The sequence below is a fragment of the Arvicanthis niloticus genome, chromosome 15 (assembly GCF_011762505.2).
Source record: "Arvicanthis niloticus isolate mArvNil1 chromosome 15, mArvNil1.pat.X, whole genome shotgun sequence".
Taxonomy (NCBI): domain Eukaryota; kingdom Metazoa; phylum Chordata; class Mammalia; order Rodentia; family Muridae; genus Arvicanthis; species Arvicanthis niloticus.
Genome location: NC_047672.1, coordinates 49,905,266 through 49,921,344, shown reverse-complemented (window position 1 = coordinate 49,921,344; position 16,079 = coordinate 49,905,266).

Below are 16,079 nucleotides of genomic sequence, written 5' to 3'. Positions count from 1 at the left end.
ATTAAGCCAGGTAGATTTAAAAATATATCAATTTCTACGTGAACGTGATACATTCCAAATATAAGTATAGATACAGAAAAAAATCTTGAAATAGTGCCTACTGTAGCTACAATTACACAGGAGAATGACCAAAAGAAAAACATCACAAAAAGTGAGATTATGGAATTATGAAAAGAAATGTAATGTAATCAGCTAACGAGAAAAAAAACAACAAAAATATCCAACAAATTAAAGTTCAAAATGTAAAAGAAAGAAATTAACGAAATAAAATACTATCAAAATGGGAAAAATTAAAGTGGCTGAAATGACATAATATTTATAAATCCTTTTTTCAGGGGAGACAGAAGAAAGAGAGAGAGGAGAGAGAGAGAGAGAGAGAGAGAGAGAGAGAGAGAGAGAGAGAGAGAGAATGAGAATGGGGAAAAGAGAGCAGAGGGTTATAGCACAAATTAATGCTTCAAATGGAAAAGGGAGTCTGACTGTAGACATTTATTAGTCAAAAGGAAATGAAACAACTTTGTTTTGTTTGACAACAATAATATGTCAATGATACCCATTTGACTCATTCTAATATTTTAAGCGAATTAGATAAATTTATAGAAAATATAGTTTGCAAATTTGATAGAAAAGACTTAGAAATTTGAGTCTGTTTAATTACAAATTTACATTCAAAATACTTATCAACTGCCATATGCACACACAAATTCTCTATATACTCAAGGGAGAATTAGCAGTCAGATTTCATCGCACTTTTCAGAGACTATGAAGAACTCCTAAAACACTTGGTGTTCAACAGGGCTGACGTTATCTTGAAATCAGCACAGCATATAATTACCAAAATAATCTTACAGGATAAACTTGCCAATGGAAGAGTTACAAGAATCCAAAGCACATTATTAGAGAGTCAAAAATTCAATGTGTATTTTGGTATTTACTTCAGGAAATAAAAGTTGTTCAGCCATAGAAAATCAATTATTGTTTGAGTACATGAGCAGAATAACAAAAGGCATGTTGCAGCCCGAGCAATGGAAAAGAAAGCCAAAGTGAAAACTCACATGCTCTTAAACAGTGCCAAAGCACCATCAGCAAGCTAGAAATAAGAAGACTTTATACTTTATACAGTGTACCTATGGGAAACCTGTGCCAAGCATCATGCTTGTGGTGCTGCTAGAAAAAGGAAGGCTAGCTGCTACCCTGATCTGTAATTAGCCACACAAGAAACAGAAAAAGTAAAGGTCTATGGATTTATCAATAGTGTGACATTGCACATAAGAAGAAATCTCATAAAATTTAGATAGATCGTTAATTAAATACATCGACTCTAAAAGGGTGAGGATGTGGAGAAAGAGCAACACTCCATCATTGCTTGTGGGATTGCAAGCTGGTACAACCACTCTGAAAATCAGTCTGGTGGTTCCTCAGAATATTGGACACAGTACTACCTAAGGGCCCAGCTATACCACTCCTGGGCATATACCCAGAAGATGCTCCAACATATAACAAGAACATATGCTCCACTATGTTCATAGTAGCCTTATTTATAATAGCCAGAAGCTGGAAACAACCCAGATGTCCCTCAACAGAGGAAAAGATACAGAAAATGTGGTACATTTACACAATGGAGTATTACTCAACTATTAAAAACAATGACTTCATGAAATTTGAAGACAAATGGATGAAACTTGAAAATATCTTCCTAAGTGAGGTAATCCAGTCACAAAGTAAGACATGGTATGCACTCATTGATAAATGGATATTAGCCCAAAAGTTCAGAATACCCGAGATATAACTCACAGACCATATGAGGCTCAAGAAGGAAAACCAAAGGGTTGATGCTTCAGTGCTTCTTAGAAGCTGGAACAAAATACTCACATGAGGAAATATGGAAACAAATGTGGAGCAGAGACTAAAGAAAAGGCTATCCAGAGATTGCCCAACCTGGAGATACATTCCATATACAGTCGCCAAACCTGGACTCTATTGTGGATGCAGGGAAGTGCTTGCTGACAGGAGCCTGAATTGGATATGTCCTGAGAGGCTCTGACAGAGCCTGACATATGCAGAGGGATGCCCGCAGCTAACCATTGGATTCAGTGAAGGGTTCCTGATGGAAGAGTTGGAGAAGGAACTAAAGGATCTGAGGGGTTTTCAGCCTTGTGGAGGAAGCAACAGAATCAACAGGCCTGACCCCACAGAGCTTCTTGGGACTGAACTACCAACCAAAGAGTACACATGGAAGGACCCATGGCTCTGGGCACGTGTGCAATCTATTTATTTTTGAATAGGCATTTAGGCTCATTCTGTTTCTTAGCTATTGTGAATGGGGTAACAATGAACATGGGTGTGCAAGTAATTGTGTCTAGTACGATATAGTACATTGGGTATAAGCTTACGAGTCACTCCTAAGATAGCTGTATCACATAGCACTTACGTTTTCTGAATAACCTCCAGATTGATTTACAAAGATAGTTTAACTAGGTTATACTCTCACTAACAGTGCATTAGAGTTGACCTTTCACATTTACACATTTGTTGTCCTTTACAAGAATCTTAGTCATCCTGGCAAGTGTGAGTTGGAATCTTCAAGTATTTTTAATTTGTGTTTCCCTAGTGACTAAGAATCTTGTGCATCTTTAAAATTGTTCCCTGGCTTCTTGCATTTTTTTTTTTCATTTAGAAATTTCATTCCTATAGCCTGTTTGTAATTGGGGTGTTTGTTTTCTTTATATTTTAACTTTTTCACATTGTACAGTCTGAACAATCCTCCTCTGTTGGATGAGTAGCCAGTAAAGATAATAGGCTGCCTATGGATTAGGTTTACAGTCTCCTTGCTGGACAGAGGCTTTGGACTTTCACGGGAGCCCATGTGTTGATTGTTGGTCTTATTTCCTTTGCTACAAGAGTCATTCAGAAAGTACTTACCTGAGCTTGTAATATAAAATGTGCCTACTCCTTTCTTCTATAGTACTTTCCCAACATATTTGAAATACTTAGTCTATTTTGGGTTAACTTATTTTCACAGTGAGATGTAAGTATCTATTCCATTTTCTGCATTTTAAAATCCAGTCTTCCACCAGCTTCCTCACCGGGGTCCCTGAGATCAGTGTGGCTCCAAGCATCCACATCTACCTTGGTCAGTTGCTGGCAGAACCTCCCAAGGAACAGCCACAACAGGTTCCTGTCAGCAAGTGCCTCTTGGCAACAGCGACAGTGTCAGGGTTTGGTGTCTGCAGACAGGATAAAACCCTAGGTGGGACAGTCCCTGGATGGCCCTTCCTTCAGTCTCTGCTCCATTTTTCTCCCTGTCTTTTCTTTAGACTGGAACACTTCTGGTTTAAAAACTTTTGAGATGGGTGAGTGACCACATTCCTCGACTAGGGTCTGTGCCTATCTACTGGAGGTGGTTTCTAGTTCCCCTTCCTTTCATCCTAGTTGCATCCTGGGAGCCTCTATTATCCCTGGTATTTGGGTCTCTCCAGTGGCTACCCCCAGTTCCTCATCCTCCACTGCTGCATATTTTTATTCGATTTCCTGACCCTCTGTACCTCTCTCTCTCTCTCTCTCTCCAGTCCCCCCAGTACCTGATACTGCCCTTCTTATTTCCTCTTCCTCCTCTCTCCCTTCCAGTACTCCCCCTCTCTCCACCTCCCATGATCATTGGACTGGAGAAAATGGAGGGGGATTGCAACCTCACTGAAATAACAATGTCAGTTGGCAGGACAGCTTAGTGCTCCCAGGGACTAGACCACCAACGAAGGAGTGTACAGGGAGAAATCCAAGGCTCCAGATACATATGTAGCAGAAGATAGCCTTATCTGACAACAATGGGAGGGGAATACCCTGGTTCTGTGGAGGTTTGATGCCCCAACTTAGGGGGATGCTAGAGCAGTGGGGCAGAACAGGGTGTGTGTGTGAGGGAGCACCCTCATAGAGGCAACGGGGAGAGGAAAAGCGGTGGATATGGGATGGGGCATTTTTGGAGAGGTAACTGGGAAGTGAGACATTATTTGAGATCTAAACAAATGGAGTGATTAATTAAAAAGGACAAAAATAGATTTTAAAGTTTAAAAGAAAATTATGGGATTGAATGTGAATTAAATTCCTGAGAATCGTTTACTTATTCTAGTAAATTAAGGGGGAAAGGCATAAAGCCAATATCAAATTAATTTAAAGGGGAACTGAATATGTTATCTAACTCCCTGCATTGTTAACAGGCCAATCTCTGTAGGTATGGCCTTTCTGACATGAAACCATCCAGTCTCTGTTAAAATACCCCTTTATCTTGTATATGTTTATCCTGAGCATGGTGCTTTGATTGCTTATGATGAAAAATCATAATATTCAAGGAAATTAATATCTATCACTTTGCTTTATTACCTTCTGCTTTTTTAGTGGTAAGAGATTAAACCAGTTCTCAACATAGACCTATATTCATCCCACATACCTGTAACTGTTTTTTGAGTTCCATGAAGCTCCTCTTCTGTTATATCAAACACCACTGTACTGTTTCACTGTACTTGGTTTTATCTGCACATGATATCATGATTTGTCCTCCCAATCTGGAATATTTCACACAGCACACAGGCTTCCAGGAACATTCATGTTGTCACAAATAGCATCTCCTTAGATGATGTTTCTATTTCTAACGCTGTTCTTTTGAGTGTACACAACTATGTTGTCCATTCATCTACCATCATGCACCTAGATTGTTTCTGCAGTGTGGCAAAAGCTTTTATCTCTGGGCCATCTCACTAGCCCCATGCTTCCTATTACTATTTAATGTTACTTTTAACCTTCAAAAAATAAAAACATTTAAAACCTAGTCTTAACATTTTTTGTTGAAGATTGCTGTGTTTTTTCCAGTATTTATTTTTTGGCATCTTTGCCAAAATTTAGACAACTGTTGCTCTGTGACCTTACATCTTGTGTATCAATTCTATTCTATTGATCAATGTATTTATTCTGGGACTATTGTTATTCTATTTTGATTATTTCTAACTCTGTGGTATAATTTGAAATCAAGTATAAAGATATTTCTGCTCAGTGATATATTTGTTCTGGGTTTCATTGACTAACATCTTTTGGGGTTTCATATAAATTATTGAATTGGAATAGCATTAAAATTTTGTCTAGGATTAAGTTTCCACAATATTAGCTTTTCTGATACATGAACATAGTATTACTTTTCATCTTCTAGACTCATAATCTTTTGGTATTATAATTTTATCATAGGGTTTTTTCATTTTATTGACTAATTTTTTACACAGGTATTCTGTATGTGTGTATGTGATCATCAAGAATCGGATTGTTTGCTTGAGAAATTTTTTCAGTCTCTTTGTCATTGGCCAATAAGAATACTATTAATAGTATGCATGTTAATTTTCTGTCCAGACACTTTTTCATAATTCATTATCACTTCTATGGTTTTCTTTTAATGGAATCTTTGTTTGTCTTTTATAAAGTTGCTAAAGAAAGAGATAACTGGACTTAATTTCTAATATGTATCCCTCTTATTTCCTTTGACTGCTCTGAGATTTAAACCATTGTATTGAATATGAGTGGAGCAACACTGCTGCCTTGTTTCTCAGACTACTGAGAATATTTTGGAGTTTTCTTCATTATATTGGGTATAAGTTTGCCATTAATAGCATCTTTGTGTTGAAGGATGTTCGCTCCACTTCTAGTCTCTTTCATGTCTTTTATCAGGAAATGATGTTGTACTTATCTAAACTTCTTCAGGATACAATGAGATGATCATGTAAATTTTGTATTTTAATGCATTCATATGATTATTTTTATTTGTTTACATAAGTTGAATCACATCTCTGGAATGGAATCTACCTTAAATTTGTATCAATGCATTCTATAAGCTAGCCCAACCCATATTTGCTGTGAATAAATTCAGTTTAGATATTATTTAAAACAATTTTCAAATTCAAATATATTTTGATGATACTCTTTCCCTCCTACAAGTCTCTCCAGATCTTCACTTAAACTCCGATTTTTAAGACTTTTCCAATGTAAAATTGCTATAATTTTCTCCTTTTAGGATAAATATGAAAAGGATATATAATAATAAAGCATGATATTCAATATAAAATTTATATAATAGCAATAGTCACAATCTGATTTCCAAAAAAGTTAAGTGAAAACAGTTGGTATACTTTTAAAAATATAAATGATAATTATCCCATATATAATTTCCTATATGTGATTTTTAATGTAAAACAAGAAATGAAATATATTCTTTTTGCAATTGAAATATTTAGTATTTTCTGCTCTCTAGCTTATATTTATCATTTCCTGCATTCTAGCTTTGAGTGCTGAATTCTAGAATACACAGGATAATTCTTATGCAATTGTTGAGGCAATGTTAATCTCCACAGTTTGATTCCCCTTTTCTTTAGTTTATTTTCATTTTTTAAAAACTAGAACAGGCATAATTTTACTTGAATATGTTATGTCATAGAGAATATCCTAACTTTATATTGACATTTCAAATGATCACTTAATCTCTTATTCTTTTTTATTTATTCTTTGAGAATTGAGATGGTGTATTTTAGTCAGTCAGACTCTTCCTAGATCCTATCTCCTTCATTACCTGTCCACCCTGAATCCTCTAATTTTTAAGCTCATCGAGTTCAACTTGTGCTGCCTATATACACTTGGTCGTGTAGCATTCCTCTATACCTCTCCCAGCAACAGTTAATTTGGCATCTCCTTAGATGGTGTGAAATATCACCTCCCAACCATTACCAACTTGATTTATCCATGTTCTGTGACTTAGGTGTGAAGTGTCTTCAGCAATGGGGTGTTACCATCAAATTCTGGAGGTAACCAAGAGCAATGACAATAGACTGTAATGTCTGGGAGTCTATGAATGTTCAGTAGCTCAGATTTGGGCTTTTAATAGGTTAGCCTGCATTGTCTAGTCAAGACATTGTTACCCATTATACTATAACTCTATTTAAACTTTTAAAATATGTATGTATTTATATTTTCGGACTTTCTACAGCAGTATGTTGCTATATGACTTTTTCTAAAAGACTTTAGTATGCTAGTTACCTTTCTCTGTATACTCTCCACTTATATACTCTCCCATCCCTGAATCAGAATTCCTCCTATATATAGTGAGTTTATACACCACTAAACTGTCTTTTGTCTTGAAATTATCATCACATGGCCCTCTACTAATTTCCTAAACTGTATGTTTAATCTAGTAGGAACACACAAAGGTTTTGAATTATTAAAAGGAAACAAAGTGTTATCTGTAGTCTAGAGATAATACAATAATACTATAAGGGTTACCCAATACACTTTATGGCATATGATAGATAGGAGTGTTCTAAGACCAGAAGTCCTTTGTGCAGCAGGAAAAGAAAGTCCTGCAACTGAGCTCTTTTTTGGTCAACTGTCTCTGACCATGTTTGCAGACCTTTTATTCAGCCTGAAATGCAAGATTAAGAACAGAGATGGTAAACCACAAAACACCAGAAAAGATGGAGGATTATCACTATTCACTATTCACGGGTCTCCCCCACAGCACATTATTCAGAAAATGACTATACAGACCAGTCTTTATTCCAAAGTCTACAAAATTGAAAGGAAAAATAATGAATAATACTTCTTATAACATTGTAGAGGATACTTTTTTTTTTCCCCTGATTGTTTGATGGTACCCTTTTGGCGACCCAGTATAGCAAGATGACTAAAAGAAAAGGCATCGACCCAAAAGGAACCTTAAAAAAGACTCACCATGCAAAGCAAAATTGAGATTCAGGTCAAGGAAAAGTGATTGCAAACTGAGATACAAAAAGCAGCATAATATAAAAATTCATTGAAACTGCATATAAAGAGGAACCCTGGCTGTTTGCAGAAGATGGTCCAGACAATGTTAAAAATGCAGAGCTCTGGTAGATCACAAGGAACTGTTTACACATAAGTCTGCCCCCTTACTGAGTTGCTGGTACCTTCTGGGCAGAAGCCACATCTTCCTCAGCTGACTAAAACTCATTATGCAGATTGTCTTAAATATAGTAACACAGTCCCCTGAGTGTTTAACTCAATTGTGCTGAAGCAAAGGTCAGGAGAATCAGCCTTCACAGATGTGAGAGAAATATTGCCATTCAGATTGCAGCTGTGCACATGACTTCAATAAAACATGCTTACTTCTCCTAAAAGAAGGATAAGAAAAGACTGTTAAGCTGTTACTGTAATTATTTCACCAGGAAATTGATAACCCAAAAGAGCTCGTTTGTGAGTATGCCGAAGAGTTCTGTGTAGCAAATTAAATCGCTTTTCAATGAGATCATTACTGCAAGCAAATATAAGACTGTCAGCATATTATTTTTAGAGACTTCAATTCCTTTGAAATGTCAACCTAAACAAAAAAGAATACTGTAAAAACTTAGGCTCGATGCTCACCCTGTCTTCTTATTCACACATTTGAGTAACAAGTGCTCTAAATAACTGATGTCTCTGTTAAGTCAAGTATTTCTTTTAAATAGTAGAACTTAATCTGCATGAACTCAAAAAGAGCATGGGAAAGATGTATTTCCCTCCTAAGATTACCAAGTGCCTCAAAACATCTTGAAAAATTGTATATGATACATCTCGTGGGGGATTTTTCAGAATAACAGAATGGATACATGGTATCTCAAAACAATCAGGGTCTCTCCATGCATCCCCTTATTGAGAAAGCAAATTTAGAGTATCAATTGAAAGCTGCAGCACTCTTCCGCCCCTGGCCCAGATACTGGTGGCTGGAGCAGTCTCCCAGCTGATCTGCTTCCCCATGGAAACTGAGTCTGGAGGCACCCAAGAGAGGCCACAGACCAGAGAGCAGCAGAAAAGAGAACCCGCACACCACCCTGGGCCTTAGAAGCACAACTGGCAGTAGGGAGCACCCAGAGGGCACCTGGCATCCAGACCCTGACCCCGCAGAGACCCACTCCCCTTCCGCCCCTGGCCCAGATACTGGTGGCTGGAGCAGTTTCCCAGCCAATCTACTCCCCTCTGGAAACTGAGTCCAGAGGCACCCTAGGGAGGTCACGAACTGCAGAGCTGCAGGCATCCTAGAGCAGTCACTGCCCAAAGAGGTGCAGAGCAGGGGACACCATATCCTGAAGCATCCTAGAGGAGCAACTACATTCAGAGCAGCAAACACCTAGCTGGTCTACTACCATGGAGACACCATATCATGAAATATCCTAGAGGAGGCACTGTACCCATAGCAGCTAGAGCTCAGGATCATAGAGTCATCAGGAGCCCGAGGAGTTCTGACACAACCAAGATAACTGGAAAGGCAGACTCCAGTCGGAACCAGTGAGTGCGAGTAGAACTACAGCTAACCAAATGGTGAAAGGCAAGTGCAGGAATGTAAACAACAGAAACCAAAGTTACTTGGCATCACCAGAACTTAGTTCCCCCACCATAACGAGTCCTGAACACCACATCACACCAGAAAAGCAGGACTCAGAATTAAAATCACTACTCATGATGATGATGAAGAACTTTAAAAAGGACATAAACAACACTCTCAAAGAATTTGAGGAGAACGCAGGTAAACAGATAGAAGCCCTTAAAGAAATGCAAGAAAACACAACCAAACAGGTGGAGGAATTACAGAGAACCATCCAGGATCTAAAAATTGAAGTAGAAACAATAAAGAGATCTCAAAGGGAGACTACCCTGGAGATAGAAAACCTAAGAAAAATATCAAGAGTCATAGATGCAAGCATCAACAACAGAAAACAAGAGATAGAAGAGAGAATTTCATGTGCAGAAGATACCATGGAAAACATAGACACAACAGTCAAAGAAAATGTGAAATGTAAAAAGTTCCTAACACAAAAAATCCAGGAAATCCAGGACACAATGAGAAGACCAATCCTAAGGATAATAGGCATAGATGAAGGTGAAGACTCCCAACTTAAAGGGCCAGTAAATATCTTCAACAAAATTATAAAGGAAAACTTTCCTAACCTAAAGAAAGAGATGTCCTTAAATATACAAGAAGCCTACAGAACCCCAAATAGACAAGACCAAAAAAGAAACACCTCCCATCACATAATATTCAAAACATCAAATATACAAAACAAAGAGAAGATACTAAAAGCAGTAAGGGAAAAAGGTAAAGTAACAGATAAGGCAGACCTATAAGAATTACACCAGATTTCTCACCAGAGACTATAAAAGCCAGAAGATCCTGGACCGATATCATACAGACCCTAAGAGAACACAAATGCCAGGCCCAGACTACTATACCCAGCAAACTTCTCAATCAGTATTGATGGAGAAACCAAAATATTCCATGACAAATCCAAATTTACACAATATCTTAACACAAATCCAGCACTTCAAAGGATAATTGGTGGAAAACTCTAACACAAGGAGGGAAACTAAAACCTAGAAAAAAAAAGAAAGTAATCATCCAACAACCCTACAAGAAGGTAGCTCTACAAACATAACACCACTGCCGATAACAAAAATAACAGGAAAAAACATTCATTTTTCCTTAATATCTCTTAATATCAATGGACTCAATTCTCCAATAAAAAGACATAGACTATCAGATTGGATACATAAACAGGACCCAACATTTTGCTGCATATAGGAAACACACCTTTGTGAAAAAGACAGACACTACCTAAGAGTAAAAGGTTGGAAAACAATCTTCCAAGCAAATGGCCCTAAGAAAACAAGCTGGATTAGTGATTCTAATATCAAATAAAATCATTTTTCAACCAAAAGTAATCAAAAGAGATGAAGAAGGACACTTCATATTCATGAAAGGAAAAATGTACCAAGAGGAACTTGCAATTCTCAACATCTATGCCCCAAATGCAAGGGCACCCACATACATAAAAGAAACTTTACTAAGGCTTAAAGCATACATTGCACCTCACACAATAATAGTGGGAGATTTCAACACCCCACTCTCAGTTATGGACAGATCTTGGAAACAGAAACTAAATCGAAACACAATGAAACTAACAGAAGTTATGAAACAATTGGACTTAACTGACATCTATAGAACATTTCATCCTTGATATGGACAAAAACAATGAAAAACGCACATACAGGTGGAAACTGAACAATGCTCTACTCAATGATAACTTGGTCAAGGAAGAAATAAAGAAAGAAATTAAAGACTTTTTAGAATTAAATGAAAATTAGGACACATCATATCAAAACTTGTGGGACTCCATAAAAGCAGTACTAAGAGGAAAACTCATAGCTCTAAGTGCTCACAAAAAGAAAATGGAAAGAGCATACATTAATAACTTGACAGCACTCCTGAAAGAGTTAGAACAAAAAGAAGCTAATATACCCAAGAAGAGTAGACAGCAGGAAATAATCAAACTCAGGGCTGAAATCAACCAAGTTGAAACAAAAAGAACTATACAAAATATCAACAAAACCAGGAGCTAGTTCTTTGAGAATATCAACAAGATAGACAAACCCTTAGCCAGACTAAACAAAGGGCTCAGAGACAATACTCAATAAAATCAGAACTAAAAAGGGAGACATAACAACAGAAACTGAGGAAATTAAAAAAAAATCATCATATCCTACTACAAAGGCCTATAATCAACAAAATTAGAAAATCTGGATGAAATGGACAATTTTCTAGATAGATACCAGGTACCAAAGTTAAACGAGGAGCAGATAAACCATCTAAACAGTCGCATAACCCCTAAAGAAATAGAAGCAGTCATTAAAAATCTCCCCATCAAAAAAAGTCCGGGGCCAGATGGTTTTAGTGCAGAATTCTATCAGACCTTCCAGGAAGACCTAATACCAATTCTCTTCAAACTATTCCACAGAATAGAAACAGAAGGAAGACTATCCAATTCGTTCTATGAAGCTACAATTAAGCTTTTACCTAAGCCTCACAAAGACCCAACAAAGAAAGAGAACTACAGACCAATCTTTTTTATGAATATTGATGCAAAAATACTCATAAAATTCTCGCAAACTGAATCCAAGAACACATCAAAGCAATCATCCATCATAATCAAGTAGGCTTTATCCCAGGAATGAAGGGATGGTTCAATATTCGGAAATCCATCAATGTAATCCACTACATAAATAAACTAAAAGAAAAAAACCACATGATCATCTCACTAGATGCTGAGAAAGCATTTGACAAAATTCAACATCCCTTCATGTTAAAAGTCTTGGAAAGATTAGGAATTCAAGGTCTATACCTACACATAGTAAAAGCAATATACAGCAAGCCAATAGCCAACATCAAACTAAATGGAGAGAATCTTGAAGCAATTCCACTAAGATCAGGGACTAGACAAAGCTGCCCACTCTCACCCTACCTATTCAATATAGTACTGGAAGTCGTAGCTAGAGCAATTAAACAACATAAGGAAGTCAAAGAGATATAAATAGGAAAGGAAGAAGTCAAAATTTCACTATTTGCAGATGATATGATAGTATACTTAAGTGACCCTAAAACTTCCACCAGAGAACTCCTAAACCTGATAAACAACTTCAGTAAAGTGGCTTAATATAAAATCAACTCAAACAAATCAGTAGCCTTCCTATACTCAAAAGATAAACAGGTTGAGAACGAAACTAGGGAAATGACACCCTTCATAATAGTTACAAATAATATAAAATATCTTGGAGTGAATCTAACCAAGCAAGTAAAAGATGTGTATGACAATAACTTCAAGTCTCTGAAGAAAGAAATAGAAGAAGATCTCAGAAGATGGAAAGATCTCCCATGCTCCTGGATTGGAAGGATTAATTTAGTAAAAATGGCCATCTTGCCAAAAGCAATCTATAGTTTTAATGCAACCCCCATCAAAATTGCAAAGCAACTCTTCATAGAGATAGAAAGAGCAATTTGTAAATTTATTTGGAACAACAAAAAACCCAGGATAGTGAGAACTATTCTCAACAAAAAAAAAGAACTTCTGGGGGAAATCACCGTTCCTGACCTCAAACTATACTACAGGGCAATAGTAATAAAAACTGCATGGTATTGGTACAGAGACAGGCAGGAAGATCAATGGAATAGAATTGAAGATCCAGAAATGAGCCCACATACCTATGGTCACTTGATCTTTGACAAAGGAGCTAAAACCATCCAGTGGAAAAAGGACAGCATTTTCAACAAATGGTGCTGGCTCAACTGGATGTCAGAATGTAGAAGGATGCAAATCAATCCATTCATATCTCCTTGTACAAAGCTCAAGTCCAAGTGGATAAAAGATCTTCACTTAAAAGCAGATACACTGAAATTAATAGAAGAGAAGGTGGGGAAGACACTCGAATACCTAGGCACTGGGGCAAAAGTTCCTGAACAGAATACCAATGGCTTATGCTCTAAGATCAAGAATTGACAAATGGGATCTCATAAAATTGCAAAGCTTCTGTAAGGCAAAGGATATTGTCAATAAGACAAAATGGCAACCAACAGATTGGAAAAAGATCTTAACCAATCCTACATCCGATAGAGGGCTAATATCCAAGTTATACAAAGAACTCAAGAAATTATACTCCAGACAACCATATAACCCTATTGAAAAATGAGGTAGAGAACTAAAAAAAGAATTCTCAACAGAGGAAACTCGAATGGCTGAGAAGCACCTTAAGAAATGCTCAACATCTTTAGTCATCAGGGAAATGCAAATCAAAACAACCCTGAGATTTCACCTCACACCAGTCAGAATGGCTAACATTAAAAACTCAGGTGATAGTAGATGCTGGCGAGGATGCAGAGAAAGAGGAACACTCCTCCATTGTTGGTGGGATTGCAAGCTGGTACAACCACTCTGGAAATCAGTCTGGTGGTTCCTCAGCAAACTGGACATAGCATTACCTGAGAACCCAGCTTTACCACTCCTGGGCATATACCCAGAAGATGCTCCAACATATAATAAGGACATATGCTCCACTATGTTCATAGCAGCCTTATTTATAATAGCCAGAAGCTGGAAAGAACCAAGATGTCCCTCAACAGAGGAATGTATACAAAAATGTGGTACATCTACATAATAGAGTATTACATAGCTATTAAAAATAATGAATTTGAGAAATTCTGAGGTAAATGGATGGAACTAGAAATTACCACCCTGAGCAAGTTAACACAATCACAAAAGAACACTTGGTATTTATTCACTGTTAAGTGGATGTTAGCTCAAAAGCTTGGAATAGCAAAGACTCAACCCACAGACCACATGAAGCTCATAAAGAAGGAAGAGGGGATGCCTCAGTTCTACCTAGAACAAGTAACAAAACCACTCAAGGGAGCAAATATAGAAACAAAACATGGGACAGAGACTGAAGGAGGGGCCATCAGGAGAACATTCCACATGGGTATTCATCCCATGTACAGTCACCTAAGTTAGTCACTGATGCGAATGGCTGGAAGTGCATGCTGTCAAGAATATGATATAGCTGTCTACTTAGAGGTCTGCCAAAGACTAACACATTCAGAGGAAGATGCTCACAGCTAACCACTGATATGATCAAGGGTTTTCAAATGGAGAACTTAGAGAGAAGACTGAAAGAGCAGAAAGGGTTTGTGATCCCAGGAGGAAAGCAACAATACCAAACAACCAGAGCCCCCCAGGGTCTAAAACACCAGCCTGGGAGCACATACAGAGGGACCCATGACTCCAGCAGTATATGTAGGGGAGGTTGGCCTTGTCGGGCATAGGTGGGAGAGGAGTTTCTTGGTCCCATAAAAAACAAACCCAGAGTCGGGGGGGATGGAAGTGTGGGGAGGCGGTAGTAGGGGGCAGCTGTGGGCACTGCCTGAGAAGCATGAGAAGGGGGGATGGGATAGGAGGTTTCTGGGTGGTGGGAGGAAGTGGATAAAATCTGAAAGGTAAATATAATACCCAATTTAAACAAGAGAGAGATAAAAAAAAAAAAGGAGAAAAGGGGGAAAAAAGAAGAAAAAAAGAAAAAAAGAGAAAAATAGGAGATTTAATAACACAAAGGGAAGGAATTAGAAATTTAGGAGGCAATGTATGTTAATGGAAATAGCATCATAGAAACTGGAAAATCACACCATCATAGAAAAACAAGGAGTGGGGATGGAATAAGGGGTTCCTGGGTGGTGAGGGGAATGGAATAAGGGGATAAAATTTGAAATGTAAATACTACAACCAATTTTATAAGGGAACAAAAAAGAAAAGTTGTTAGAACCAACATCTTTAAAAAAATGTCAGCCCTCTAGGAAAAGAATGTTTTTTTTCTTGATCTGAGAATTGTATATTGCAGAATACACAGCCTTGGTGTATCTACTTGAGCAGACCTGCCCAAACCTCTGATGTCCTGAAATTGCATCTGGATGCAGTGAAGACACAGTGTCAGAGGCTTATCAATTTACTCTTCCCCCCACCCCTCTTCTAATATTTCATCGCCCGTAATCAGCTTGAAGAATTTAAAGAAGAGTCAGCGCCCCTATTCTCTGGGCTTGGGGACTAAGGTGGTTAATATTGGTCTGTCTTTCTAGGGAAAATTAGTGGTTTTGTTGGAACAGGGAGGATTAGCTAGGACTCATTGCATAGCCATAACCTATTGGTAGAAATCTGTATAATTAATATCAAGATGAAGCTATAATTTCTTAAATGGTACAAAATTTACTTTGATTTCAAATTTAAGGTTTTCATTGATATGAGATTCTTATTGATATAAAAGTGAGATGAATATTGATACTCTCATGGGCATTGTGCCTGTATAACACATTTAGGAATACAAGGCTTAGACCCAGTCTTTCTTTAACTTTTTTAACTGATTTGGGACGGTTAGCCTATGAGTTAAGGGACTATAGCAAATTCATGGCTTTGAGTTTATTGTTAGGGTGTTTCCCATATTTTACTTAGAAATAGCTAAGAGGAGTTAACAGACAACAGTCCAGGTTACCTTACATGGATAGTTGGTTTTCAAAACGTTAGAAGTCCATAGAATTGACGTTACAAATATTTATATATTAATGTTCATTTTGATTAGGGACCTGTCTGATCTGACAGCTTTCTGTCATGGATTCTAAGAAGAAATTGAGCATCCTTGGAGTTACTCCAGTTGTGTGGTGACAGCCACAAGGC